Source organism: Sarcophilus harrisii, chromosome 4 (genome assembly GCF_902635505.1).
Source record: "Sarcophilus harrisii chromosome 4, mSarHar1.11, whole genome shotgun sequence".
NCBI classification, from domain to species: Eukaryota; Metazoa; Chordata; class Mammalia; order Dasyuromorphia; family Dasyuridae; genus Sarcophilus; species Sarcophilus harrisii.
In genome coordinates this window covers 299,770,723-299,785,772 of record NC_045429.1, presented here as the reverse complement: position 1 = coordinate 299,785,772, position 15,050 = coordinate 299,770,723, and the positions used below count along the sequence as shown (strand labels likewise).

Genomic DNA, 15,050 nt, shown 5'->3' with positions numbered 1-15,050 from the left:
TTATTTTATTTTTCCTTCCTACTTGCTTGGGTTAGAACACGATTTTTACAAATATAAAGCAAGTGATAATCTAGAGTAAATTCTAAAATGTCATTTGTTTTAACTTTTTATTTGGGAGTAATTGTACCCTCCAGGCCCAGCAGCTGTGTTAGGCCTCTGCCCTCACAAAAGGACCGAGTTTTAGGGACTGTCAGGACATTTTACATAGTATTTATTAGGTTACTAAAATTGCGCCACATAAATTGTGTGCGGCTCTTTACCTCAAGAAACTGGGAGAGATATTTAAAGGGACAATGTGTGAGCCTTTCCAGGACTCAGAGAACTTCTTTGAATGGATGTAATGGGTATAGGGCATGGCACAGCTGTAGCACCTATGTCCTCCTCACTTTCTGTGCTGTTTCATTTCCCTTAATCTATATCTCCCTCTAGTTGGCAGTTCTAAGGGTTTTCTCAAAGGGTAAGCCAGTCAGTGACACCTCATGGCTAATGCTCCTAGGGATATACTCCTACTACTCAACATAATAGCCCCTGAGCCCCAAAGTGAGCTTTTCATTTACAGTATTCAATCACAGTGACTCCATCAAGTCTTTCTTTCTTTCCTTTTGTTTCCCCCTAAGAACCTATTTTTATTTGGGTAGTAAATCTCATTTGTAACCAAGATGGAATTCACAGTGTTATGTAAAAACATGTCTACATGTACAGGAATTTGTAAATAATTGTAAATATACATTAGTTTCTAAGGTCTTGTTCTCATTCCCTTGTTTCCTCTCAATCCAACCAAATGACACCCTCCTCCAGTTTCAGCAAGACATTCTCTCCAAAACAATTTTAAAATTAAAGGACTGATAATACTAGTTAACCAAGAAAGTCTGCCAGCAGCATCATGTGTCACTGGAGAGTATTGTTGAAGAAAATAGAGTTTTGACTTATAGTGATACTGAATTATTTAAAACTTATTTTCAGTAAAAAGGGGCACTGATTTTTGAAAGGAAATTTACTCCTTATAGATAACTATTGAGCCAATGTGGTTGATTAACATGTTCAGTAGGAGAAAGTAATTTAGTACAATAACAACTGACTTAATAAAGTGCATAAAGTTAGATTACAATTGTTTTGCAATAGTTATTTGAGAAGTTATTGTAATTTTTAATCCATATTGTTGAAGGCCCAATAAGGTTCAAATTCACCATTCTGTTTCTTTTCTGTACTGTAATTGTCTAGTATTATACAAGAGACCCTGCTATTTAACTATTTTGCTATTTAAACTATATTTCAAAGGTAAGTTTTTTGTTTTGTTTTGTTTTGTTTTGTTTTGTTTTTTTACTGAGGCAATTGGGATTAAGTGACTTGCCCAGGGTCATACAGCTAGGAAGTGTTAAGTGTCTGAGACCAGATTTGAACTCAGGTCCTCCTGACTTCAGGGCTGATGTTCTATCCACTGTATCACCTAGCTGCCCCTGGTAAGCAATTTTAAAAAAAATAATGAAAAAATAGTTTGTGATTTAAAAAAATAAAGGAGTAAAGGGGAGAGGATGCATCATTATCTCATCCAAGCTGCACATCCCAATTCTCCTTGCTGATCTGCTTGCCCTTTCCCATTAAAATGGCAGCTGCAAGAGTTGACATGTTTTGGAGGTGGGATATACAGGTAGTATCATTAGGGGTGTTGTATTTTGCGGGGGGGGGGAGGATTTTAGATAGTGAGGGTTCTGCTTTCTTGTCTTCCTTAAGAGGTAGAATCACTGACTGTTTAACCTGCCTGGGAGATTTAAGCTAAGGAGATGGTTTTTTAGACTGTGAATACTTGCTGCTTTTGCTACTGCTAGGCTGTCCTGATTCTTTTTGTTGTGCTGTTACTGTTCAGAACTTTGAGATTGCTGCAGCTGCTGTATTGAGGATGCTAAAGAAATGGTGGTTGCTGCAATTGATGAGAATTATTAAGTCCAAGCTAGCTCCCTGGAGACCTCAGGATCAGCCAGAATTGGGATAAATTAAAGTCCTTGGTCTTTAGGGAGAGAAATGAAGGAGGCAGGCAAAACTGCCACGAGGCTTGCTACCAACTTCCCTCCTCCTTGTCCTGCCAAGCAAAGTGAGTTTTCACCTCTCTCACCCCACCCTCTAATCCTTGCCTATGATTATCTTAACATCAAAAATTGAGCCATCACCAAAGGTGAGAAGAGCCATTTTCCCAAACATATGCTAATAGAGTCATTATCTCATATCAAATAGGTAATTAGCCTTAAGTGCTCAGTTGTTTGATTTAAGTACACCTTTTTATAGTTTTAGCCCTTTACAAATTATGAGTTGTAATGGGCTGAGGTTTGAGTTGATGCACTGAGGTCCCAAGCACATGAGGCTAAATAGTAATTGGACTATACTCTATTAATATATATATGCTTGGAGAAAGAATGGCCCCCGCCTATTCTCTGTGCAAGTCCTGATGTGTTGTATAGGAAATGACGATTTGGTGGGTGGAGGCAGAGGGGCAGGAAGAGAGGCGGAGAGAGACTGCTGGCTGGGTTCTGGTCTGGTGGCTTCTGGTCTGGTGGCTTCTGGTCTGGCTGGCTTCTTGACACAGCTGCTGACATTGCTAATCGCTCTTTATCTCCGACTCCCCTTTACTTCTGATCCTTCTTCTCCTCTACTGAGAATAAAGATTGAAGATTTTCCCTTAACCTGAATTCCTGACTCAAGCTGATTTTAAAATATGCGGTCATCACAATGAGGCACTTGCTGTTTTCCTTGTGAATAGAAGTCCAGGATCTGGCGGCAATGTCTTCTAGTACATCAACAAGTACATTTCAAACAAGCAGTTCCGAACATCTCTGTACATTTGATGTCCATTCCTGAATTTCAAATTCACATAAATAGCTTGCCAAATATATGACTGTGACTGCTATGATTTCAGATTCCCATTGTAGTGATAATGTAGTCCACAAACTGTCATTTACAATGCCAGTTGAATCAATTTTTGAATTTTGTTTTTATCACCTTAGAATTGTTTGGCATATTTGAAGATGAATTGGTAGGGATGTTCCACTTGCAAATCAAACTCTGTAGTCTGCAATAAGATCCTTTCTAGAATCATAACTTCTTCTTTTGGTTCAACTCCAAACTGACCAAATTATAACTCTTTTAATAAGCTATGAAGTATTTTGATAAAATCTTTACATTTTTTTTGTAGTTTCTTTTACTTTCCCTGCCAAAAAAAGACCAATACTCACTCCTGTCACATAATTTGGAAATTGAATGAAACATATGGAAGCAATAAAATAAATTATTCCAGTAGCCAGGATATCATTGTGCAGTTCTAAATGTGTTCTTATATCAAAAATGAATCTGGGGGGGAAACTAGGTGGTGCAGTGGATAGAGCACCAGCCCTGAAGTCAAGAGGACCTCAATTCAAATCTGGTCTCAGACACTTAACGCTTCCTAGCTGTATGACTCTGGGCAAGTCACTTAATCCCAATTGATTAAGTAAAAAAAAAAAAAAACAAAAAAACAAAAACAAAACAAAAAAAAAACAAAACCCAAAAACACTTACCTTTGAAATAAAGTTTAAATAGCAAAATAGTTAAAAAAAAAGAAAAGAAAAGAAAAAGATTTGACTCACTGTCTCTACAAATAAATGGACTAGAGCCAGCTACCTAAAACCTGATACCACTGAGAGGGTTGCAGATTTTTTTTTTTTAATACAGCATGGTTTTGTGCAGCCCAGACTTGCTGAAATTATTGAAGGTCTGGACTTTTCTTTATTTTCCTTCATTTATTTAAGTATACTTGTTTATTCAAAAGATTTCCTGAAAATGTCAGAATTCTACCACCTTGTGAAATCCTCTTGATGCTTCTCATAGTCAAGGAGGAAATAATGATGGAGTGGTAGGGAGCACAGAATCCTATTTGAGGGAAATGCCACGAATCAGGGGACATAAAATATTTTCTGAATGAGAAGGCAAAACCAAGAATAATCATACATGGCATTTACTAAATAGGAGAAAAAAATAGGAATAATCAAAACAACAATCTGATACAAACTAAATTCATTCTCTCACCAATCAACTATTTATAATGTATTTGGGAAGAGGGAAAAGAAAATGGACATAAATTTATAGAAATCTAATAGTGAGGTATTTAAGTAAAGAAATCAAAGTATCTGAGGCAATCTAATTTTGGACTACAGAACTAGATGTCTGGTTTCTTCAGGGAACAGTATGCACTACACATCACTACTCTTCTTTTCAGTCTCTTCTTTCTCCTTCTGGAAGAACCCGTCAATAAACAAGCATTTATTAAATACCTACATAAGTATCAAGAACTGTGCTAGGAACTGGGAATGTACGAATAAAGAATGAAGTAATCATTGCTCTTAAGCTATTTACATTCAAATAAGGGAGACAAGAACATGTATAAATACCCATGCATAAATCTAAAATGCATAAATGCAAAAATATACTACATGAATTATGGAGAGTGCAATGGAACAATCACCTCTTTATTATTAGAAACTATGCCTCTCGATAACATAATTGTGGTCAATTCTGATTATCCTCACAAAAATAATTTAGCAATAGATTTATATCATTCCAATTGGCTATGACTCTCTTTTCTACATGTTGTATGGTTGAGCTAGTATGAAAGGGGAACTTGTTGAGGAATTCAGGATCTCTGAATCTATCAAGATGGAGGCAACATATTTTGTTTTGCTCTCATAAGGGTTCATTGTGTTTCCTGGTATAAAGTTCCCTGTTAGAGTAAGTACAGTTGATTGTCATTTTCTTTCTATCTCTATAGCCTAACCAGGTAGATTTCAGAATGACAGAATTAAGGACTGAGTGGTTGGATAGATGGGACTCTATCTATGGGATAGATTTGACTCTAAAGTCAAATTAGTTTATAGATGAGGAAAGGCAGGCCAGAGAAATAACTTGATTTAATCATTTGAATATAAAGTGGGAGGTCTACTAATTGAACTCAAGCTCTTCCTATTTACTGAGTAGTCAACTATTCCTTATCAATGCTATATTTAATATATATATATAAATAAATTTAGTTATCCCTTAAAAAATAAAAATATATCATCAATACATATAAGGCAGTTTGGATGAGAGGGTACTAGTAGTTGCTGGTAGGGTGGGAAAGAGAAGAGACTTCATGCATATGATTGTGCTTGATTTGTGTCTTAAAGAGAACGACTCTATGAGGTAGGAGTGAGAAAGGAGTACATTCCAGAAATCATTTGGGATGGTCAAGTGCCAGTCTGCTTCTCTGCAGCTTTCAGGCTGCTGAAGCAGTAGTAAGCTCTTGAGTCTCAAATCTTCCCACCTTGACCCCCTTGTTAGACACTGCTAAGACAGTAAGGCACTCTTTCAGTGAAAAGCAATTTCCTTTGATTGGGGCGTCTGCAAAGCTATTTAGATTTGCTCTTTATAGGCTTCAAGGAATTTTCCTCTTTTGAGCCACAGAGGTCAATACAAGGTAACACAGGACAATCTTTGAGAGGTTTCCTTTATTTCCTTCTCTCTCTCAAACTGGAGATATTGTTAGAGAGCAAGGGCAGCCTTTGACTTCCAGCTCTTCACAGAACAGCATGCTCCCAACATCTACAGCTTTCCTGTTTCTCAGCATCAGCTGCAGAGCCTGCCTGCCTCTAGAAAGCTGAGCTCAGCACTTGCAAGACTATCAGTTCCATTGGCTTTTGTTGCCTTCTTGTAGCTTCCTTTCTCCCTGCTACTCATCTCTGTTGATTTCTTTGTTTTATCTTCCGTCAACAACTTTTCTTGTCTTCTCAGTTGGTTTTTCAATCAGCTTCTGATCTCCCTTCTCAAAGAATGGATTTCCATAACACTCCAGTTTGAAATTCCCCTTCTATCTTATATTCAGAAATCCCAAATCTATGTTTCTATTTGATATGACAGTCTCCATACAATTTTCTGTAGTTCTCCCTACAGTTCTTTGATTTAGATTTTATTAGCAAAATAAAACTTCTAAGTACTAAAAATATTTACATGCAAATTAGCTGCCAGGAAACATTTTATTACAATCATCTTTAACAAATTGATGTTTTTGTCTCTGAGATTCTTTTACTTGGGTCCTCTTAATACTTTTATGTGAGGATTGTTTCAATGAAGCATCAATGACTTGAAGGCATCCAGATAGGAATAGTAGGAGGATTAGTGTTTTTTGCTACAGTAGAACTCAGCCAGAGAATTGTAGTATTCTTCCCAAAACCCCTAGAATCCATTTAGGGTAGAGAACTAAGCTGGTGAGCCCTGAATTTTGAACTCAGTTGAAATCTTGGCTTATAGCAGTACTATATACTTCAGAAAAAAAACTTGCCCCAAAGATTCCTTTCCAATCCTCCCCCCCCAAAGATTAAAGGGGACACAATTTACATCACTATTATATGTACACTTATAAGATAATATACTATTATAAATCATAGTAGACAAATGATATTATTATTAATTCTAAAATCTTGCTATCTTAATTCTTGTTGCTAGATTACTAGCAGGGTTGACTCCTTGGTTTTTCCTTTCCTTCCTTCCTTTCTTTTTTTTTTTTAATTTTCATTTCCCTCCTAATCAGTGAATGGATTCCTGGCCTCACCCATTGTCTTTACCTCACATCCAGCAAATTGGCAAAGATGACAAAAGGTGGGATTGTTTCATATTATCTAAGCACATTAATGTATGGAGTAAATTATAAATTGGTTCAGCCATTCTGGAAAGCAGTTAGGAATTGTACTATCATTAATAAGTGTTCCAATTTCATGTTCATGGACTCTGAATTTCCTTTCTTTAATCATATGCTTTTATTATTTATGTATTTATTAATCACTCTTGCTCTCATTGATTGGTCAACAATAGATTCCACACAGCCCAAACCTCACTTGGTTATTGCTTGAGTTCTGATGACTCAGAGTAAGTGTAAATAGCAATTGTTTCTGTTTTGGTCAGAAACCCTGAGGGGCTCTTTACCTCCCAGATTGATTTTATTTTTTGACTAGATAAAAGAGGTCATTCTTTGCTTGATTTTTTTACCTGGCCTTAATCACTTAATGTGCGTTACCTCAAACAACAGAAGACTTTAGCTTAAAAAGGTCAAGGTCTCCCTTGGCATCCAGGGCCATCTCCAGTAGTCCTATCTATATTGGACCCTGAACCCAGAGTTCTCCAGATGGCTCCAGAGAAGAAAGTGAAGCATATGATCTTGCTCCCTCCCTCACTTAATCCAATTTATTTACATGTCATGGCATCACCTCCCTGATGTAATGGTCTTCTAGAATAAAGGACAGACAACAACCTGTTTACTCTAGATTTTGTAATTTCTTACTATATTCTTTACCTTCACCATGACACATATCCAATCTTTTGTCAAATCTTGTAGTTCCACCCTTCACTTTTTTTTTGTGTATATATCCCTTTGTTTCCATTCATGTAGCCATAGCTATAGACTATCAACTCTTGCCTGGAATATTTCAGCATTCTTATAATCGGCTTCCATGCCTTAAGTCTCTCTGTACTCTACTCAGTTGCCCAAGTGAGTTTTTAAAAATATGATCTGATCATGTAACATATCCTAATCAATAACTTCTAGCAACTCTTTATTCCCTATAGGATTAAATATTAACTCTTTTTGGGGGGGATTTAAAGACATACTTAGCCTCTGGATTTTTCCTATCTTTTTAGCTTCCTTATACTTTACTCCTCTTCACAAATAGTGGGGTATACAGCTTTATTGGCTCTTTTGCTGTTTCTCATCACATTATACTCTGAATTTGTACTGTCTATCCCTTATACTGAGAATACTGTCCCTCCCTCTGATTCTTGGCCTCCAATTTTTTTTTTTAAAAGCTCAAGTTGTATCTATTTATATAAAAATACTTATAGCAGTTTTTGTATGTGTGTGGTAGCTAAGAATTGGAAATCAAAGGAATGACCATCAACTGGGGAATGGCTAAACAAGCTGTGGCATATAGTTGTGATGAAATATTATTATGGTATAAGAAATGACCAGCTAAAATGGGACAAATGTTTACAAAAGAGATTTCTCCACCTAAAGGAAAATGTGTCGAAAGCTTGGTCAGACTGATAAAAAAATCAAGGTTTAATTGTAACTTGGGAACAGATCATTGAACTTTTAGAAACAGTACAGTACAAATCTCCTTGGTTCTCTAAGGAAAAAGAATTAAATCCAGAGGAGTGGAAATTAGTAGAAGAAGCAATTATGTCAATACTACAATGATAATGGACCTGACTCAATTTCCAGAATAAGGAAAAAGAAGAAAGAATAGGAGGGGGAGGATCCAGACAAACTAGGTGAAAAGGATGAAGAATCATCTAAGAATGAAGTTAAGTACAATTCTGAGTGTAGTGCTTCACAGCAGAAGCTATTTGGGCATTCCCCATCTCCTGACCTACTTCCCTCAATTAACCCTTCATGGGTGGAGGGAGAAGAAGGTGGGGGAGAGGCAGTAACGCAATCAGCATCACCTATGAAGCAGCCTTTGACAAGATTACAAAAGGCACTGGTTAAGACAAAAAAAAAAAAAAGGACAAGATATATCTGATTTAAAAATAAATGCATACCCTGTGATTGAAGAGCTTGATTCTTCAGATCAACAATGGAGACTCCTTTTGATCTGGAAAAAATTAAGAATCTGAAAAAGGATTGCACTCATTATGGGGCTACATCATTTTATGTTAAGATGTTACTAGAGAATGTGGCTTATGAAATCTTAATCCCTAGTGATTGGAAATCTATAGCAAGGACATGTTTAGAACCTGGACCAAACTTGTTGTGGCTTTCTGAGTATAGTGAATTATGCAGGATACAAGCCCAACACAATAAGCAAACTGGAGTTAACATACAAGTCACCTTTGACTAACTAGAAGGTGAAGGTCAGTACACAGACACTTCAGCACAGACTAATTATCCCATAGTAGTGTATGAGGAAATTGTTACTGCTGCAATAAAAGCTTGGGGCATCCTCCCAGGAATAGATTGAGGGAGCCTTCATGAAAATAGAGCAAGATCTCTATTTTGTGATCAATAATGGTCTCTAGTTCATCTTTGGTCACAAATTTCTTCCTCCTCCACAGGTCTGAGAGATAAACTATCCTATGTTCCTCTAATTTATTTATAATCTTGTTCTTTATGCCTAAATTGTGGCCCATTTTGATCTTATCTTGGTATATGGTATTAAATTGGGTCCATGCCTAATTTCCATACTAGTTTCCAGTTATCCCAAACTTTTTGTCAAATAATAATTTTTCCCGTTGGATCTTTTTTTTAAAACTGTTGCTATAGTTATTTTCTGTCTTGTGAACCTAATGATCAACTATTAACTAATCTATTTCTTAGCCAATCCAAATGGTTTTGGTATGTGCTTTATAATATAGTTTTTAGATCAGGACAAGGCCCTTCATTTGATTTTTTTTATTTTCCCCTTTGAGATTCTTGACCTTTTATTATTCCATATGAATTTTTTGTTATTTTTCAGCTCATTAAAATATTTTTCTTGAATCTGATTGATATGGCACTAAATAAATAGATTAGTTTAGGGGTATTGTATCTTTATTATATTCCTTTAGGTTTGGCATTAATATTTTTCAATTTAAATCTGACTTTATTTGTGAAAGTTTTTTTAATTTTGCTCATATAATTCCTACTTTCCTTTGGTAGATAGATTTAAAATTTTATCTTAAATTATTTGAATGGAATTTCTTTTGTATCTCTTGTTTAGATTTTTTGGTGTATAAAATGCGGGTTTATGGGTTTATTTTTACCCCTCAACTTTTAAATTAGAATTTTTTAATGTTTTTTAGTAGAATTTCTGGGGTTCTCTGGTATACCATCATATATCGAAAGAGTGATGTCTGATATTTTCATTTTTTTTTTTTAATTTTTTCTTGACTCATTAGGGCTATTTATTAATACAATATTGAATAATAATTGGGATAGTGGGGCAACCTTTTCCCAGATCTTACTGGGAAAGGTTCAATTTTCCCTTCATATGATGTTACTGACAGTTTTAAATATATGCTCCCGATTTTAGAAAAAATCCATTTATTCCTATACTCTTGTTTTTTTTAGGAATGGATGTTATTTTATCAAATGTTTTTCCTTTGAGATGATCATATGGTTTTTTAGTTTGGTTATTGATATATCAATTATTAATATTTTTCTAATATTGAAAACCCTGCATTCCTTATTAAATCCTACTTGATCATGTTATTATCCTGGGGATGATTTTCTTAATCTTTTGATAATTTTTTTTAAGATTTTAGCATCAATATTCATTAGGAGATTGGTTTATAATTTTCTTTCTCTGTTTTCAGCCTACCTGGTTTAGGTATCATACTATTCTGTGTCGTAAAAGGAGTTGGTGGACTCCCTTCAATCTATTTTCAAATAGTTTTATAGATGGGAGTTAATTGTTTTTAAATGTTTGGTAGAATTCATGTAAATATCGGTCCTGGGGATTTTTTTGGGGAGTTGGTTAATATCTTGTTTATTTCTTTTTCTAAGATGGGACTGTTTAAGATATTTTTCTTCCTCTCTAATCTGGAAGGCTTATTTTGAAGTATTTTCCATTTCATTTGTTTCAATTTATTGCCATAAAGGTTGGGCAAAGTAATTTAATTATTTCTAATTTCCTCTTCATTAGTGAACCCCTTTTCATTTTAAGATAACAATTTTTTTTCTTTTTTTTAAATCAGTTTACTAAGGTTTGTCTATTTTGTTGGTTTTTTTCATAGAACCAACTCTTAGTTTTATTAATTAATTCAATGTTTTTTACTTTCAATTTATTGATTCTCCTTTTATTTTTAAATTTCAAGTTTAGTGTTTGACTGAGAGTTTTTTAATTTGTTCCTTTTCTAGATTTTTAGTTGCAAGCCCAATTTGTTGACCTTTCTTTTCTATTTTATGCAAGTAGCCTTCTAGAGATAAGAAATTTCCCCTTTTACTGCTTTTGGTGCATCCCAAAATTTTTGATGATGTCTCATTATTGTCGTTTTCTTGGGTGTTTTAATTATCCTATGATTTATTTCCCAACTTTTTTAGTATAGTTTTTAGTTTCAATTATTTTTTTTGGTCTACTTTTTTTTTGTTAATTAATTTTTATTGATCTGGTCGAAAAGGATCATTCACTTTTTCTGCCTTACTATTTTGAGTTTTGAGGTTTTTATGTCCTAATATATGGTCTGTTTTTCTATAGGTTCCATGAACTGCTGAGAAGAAAGTGTATTCCTTTCTGTCTCCATTTAGTTTTCTCCAGAGAGCTATCATATCTAACTTTTCTAGTATTCTATTTATCTCTTTGACTTCTTTCTTATTTATTTTGTGGTTTGATTTATCTAATTCTGAGAGTGCAAGGTTGAGATCTCCCACTATTATAGTTTTGCTGTCTATTTCTTCTTGCAGCTCTCTTAATTTCTCTTTTAAGAATTTAGATGCCGTGCCACTTGATGCATATATGTTTAATATTAATACTGCTTCATTATCTATGCTATCCTTTAGTAAGATATAGTGCCCTTCCTTATCTCTTTTAGTTAGATCAATTTTTGCTTTTGCTTGATCTGAGATCAGGATGGCTACCCCTGCTTTTTTGACTTCACCTGAAGCATAGTAGATTTTGTTCCAACCTTTTACCTTTACTCTGCATGTATCTCCCTGCTTCAGGTGTGTTTCCTGTAAACAACATATTATAGGATTCTGGCTTTTAACCCATTCTGCTAACCACTTCCTCTTTATGGGGGAATTTACCCCGTTCACATTTATGGTTAAAATAACCAATTCTGTATTACTTGCCATCTTTTTAACCCCTGTTTATGCTTTTCATAGTGCAAGATCTCAATGAACTTTTTGCTGATTTTGTGGGATGTTTGCAAACAGCTGTCACAAGAACCATTGGAGAAAATGCAGCTACAAGAATTATGATCAGACAACTGGCTAAGGAAAATGCTAATGAGGTTTGCAGAAGAATTACATAGAACCTACACAAAGATGTTCTGTTAGAGGAGATCATAAGACATTGTGCCACAGTGGACACAAATGCTTATTATACCCAAACTGTGATGAATATGGGAAGACAGGGTCTCTCCTGGCAAGGGACTTCTAGAGAAACTCATCGATGCTTTCAGTGTAGAAAAATTGGACATCTGAAAGCCCAATGTAGGTATAGAGATAGAATGAGAGAGCAGGGTGAGAGAATAAAACCTAAAACCCCATGTACAAAATGCCTCAAGGGCTTCCACTGGCCTCAGACTGTAGATTGACCCAGGGAAATGAGAAGCAGAGCCCAGCTCCAAGATAACAAATAAAAGACAGGTGGGGCATTATGGTTACACCTTTAAAAGTTCAGGACTCTGATATGATCAATCAGCCAAAAAGCAATCATATGGGAGGAAGGGATTACAATTGGAGAAAATATAGGCTTTTTAACCCAACAGAAGGGCAGCATCCAGTGCAAGCAACTCCAATGTAATTGCAAGATGATGATGAGAAATCTAGAAAGTGGTAAAATAGAACGGATTAGATAGGTTAACTGCTTGGGAAAGAGGGTTTGCTTGTATCTCTACAGATGGAGAAGGAATCAGATGGGTGCCAACGACCACCTGGAGAGAGACAGAAAAAGAGAAACAAAGAAGAAGACCTAAAAAACATCTGACACTGAAAGAGCATGGCTGATAATAAGACTGTTAAAGAACTTTAAAACCATCAGGAATTTCTGATATAAAAAATTGTTGATAAGATTGTTGCATGACTTGAAAACCATCAGGAATCACTGGACTCCCTAACACATAATAAGTCTATTGCAGGACTTTGAAACTTGCAAGAATAATTGGATTCTCTACACATGTAAAGTAATGGACAATAGATTCCTTTTGGACTATTTCTAGATTTATGGACATGTTATCCTCATGTTGATTCATGTTGTTACATCACTACTAGCCTATGTTATATTGGTATGTGCCTATGTAATGTATGTAATTATGTGTAATATCTCCCATATTGATGGATTTACATATACCTGTTTTAAGAATGAGACCCTTAAGAAACCACCTAATCTGATTTGATTTCCCATTTCCTTTGGTGTTTTCATCTCCCTTCCTGAGACATCAGGGAGGAGGTGATCACCTCCTTTTATGGTGTTTTCACCCCTTTTTTGAGGAGTCAGGGAAGGCATGATCATCTCCTTTTTGGAGTTCTCACCTCCTTGAGAAGTCAGGGAGGTCATGATCACCTATATTCTAAAACAAAAGAAAGCGGGAGATGTTATTGGCCAGAACTCTGAATATGAAACAAAGGATTCTTACAAGGTACTAAGTCAGTGGAATAGTTATCTAATTTAGCATGGTTCAGTATGATTGATTTAATCCTACAAGGAGATATTTTGGGCCAGAACTTGAAACAAAGTACTAAGTGGAACTAGACAATGGTTAAATCTAGTTTAGCATTGATTTAATCCTACAACAAATAATGGTTTCCTAGTGATATAATGATTGGTTTGTACTCATATAAGCTAGTCTAGAAGTCTCAGCTAGGGAGATTCAGAGACAAGCTGATAGAAGACTGGAGGCTGAAGGCTGGAGCATAAGCACAAGCCCTTGGACTCAGACAGATTCATTCCATCTCACACCACTTTGATGGCAGGCTCTCCAGCTTTGCTTTTCCACTGAAACCAAGATTCCGGAAGGCCCTCAGAAAAATAACCAAGCCCCAAGTGAAGGAGATAAGACTTTGAAGAGACAATAATGGATTTGGACTTTAACACCTGGGTGCACTTGTGGTGATTACTGAACTGAAATGAAGGCTGCCTCCAAAGACCCCAAGAAAACCTCAACAGAGAACAGTACATTTTAGAGAGAATATTACACAGAACAGTTTCAGAAAAAACTGAAAAGACTTACATGAACTTACAGGAGAATGTTGTACACAGTAACAGCAATATTGTATAATGAAGAACTGTGAATGATTTAGCTATTCTCAGGAATATAATCATCCAAGAAAATGCTCAAAGACTAAGTTATGAAATATATTATCTGCCTCAAGAGAAAGAATTGATACTCTTTGAAAATAAACTAAAGAATGCTATTTTCACTTTGATTCTTTTTTCTTTTATTCCAGTCTTATACAAAATGAGAGATATTTTCCATGATTGTATATGAATAACCTATATCTGATTGCTTACTGTCCCAGGGAAGGGAAAAAGAATGAAGGCAGAGATAGAATTTGGAACTCAAAACTTAAAATAAATTTTTAAAAAGGTTTCAACATGTAATTTGGGGAAAAATAAAATATTACATATGAGAAAAAAGATGCATCCTGTAGACCATCTTCTGTAAGAAGCCTTTCCCAATCCTCTCCATTGGTAGTTGCTTGGAGATTATCTTCCAGTTACTTGTATATCTCTTGTACGTACAGTTATTTGTTATGTTGTATTTCAAAATATATTTGTGAACATCTTCACTGGAAAATAAATTCCTTGTGCTTAGATTTCCAATACCAAGCACAGTGCCTATCATATACACAAATTTTTTAATGAAGTTTTTCAATTATGTCTGACTCTGTGTGACCCCCATTTAGGGTTTTCTTGGCAAAGGTACTGTAATGGTTTGTCATTTCCTTTCCCAGCTCATTTGACAGATGAGAAAACTGAGGCAAATAGGAATAAGTGACTTGTCCAAGGTCACACAGCTAGTAGGTGTCTACAGTCAGGCTTGAATCATTAAAATGAGTCTTTCTGACTTTTCAGCATTTTATTCATTGTGCCACCTAGCTTATTAAATAGTTATTCATTAATTGTTATAATGCACTATACTATACATCTTGTGAATATGTATGTATCTACACACATATGTAAATACACACACACACACACATTTACTTGTGTATGTGCAGTACAACTGCAAAGACTTCTCCCTCAGTTCTTTCCTAGTTCTGTATTTGTGTGCTTCAAGGTACAAATCACAGCATCCTGACTCTCTCCCTACCTCCAACACACACACCCATCTTGTCATTTGGGGGTTATAGAATTAAAACC

At 35.4% G+C, this 15,050-nt stretch overlaps 1 pseudogene; it reads right to left on the bottom strand.

Annotated features, from left to right (window-relative positions):
- Window positions 1-1,545: 1,545 nt before the first annotated feature.
- The window catches only part of LOC100922740, a 48,214-nt pseudogene continuing 34,709 nt past the window's right edge, over window positions 1,546-15,050 (bottom strand).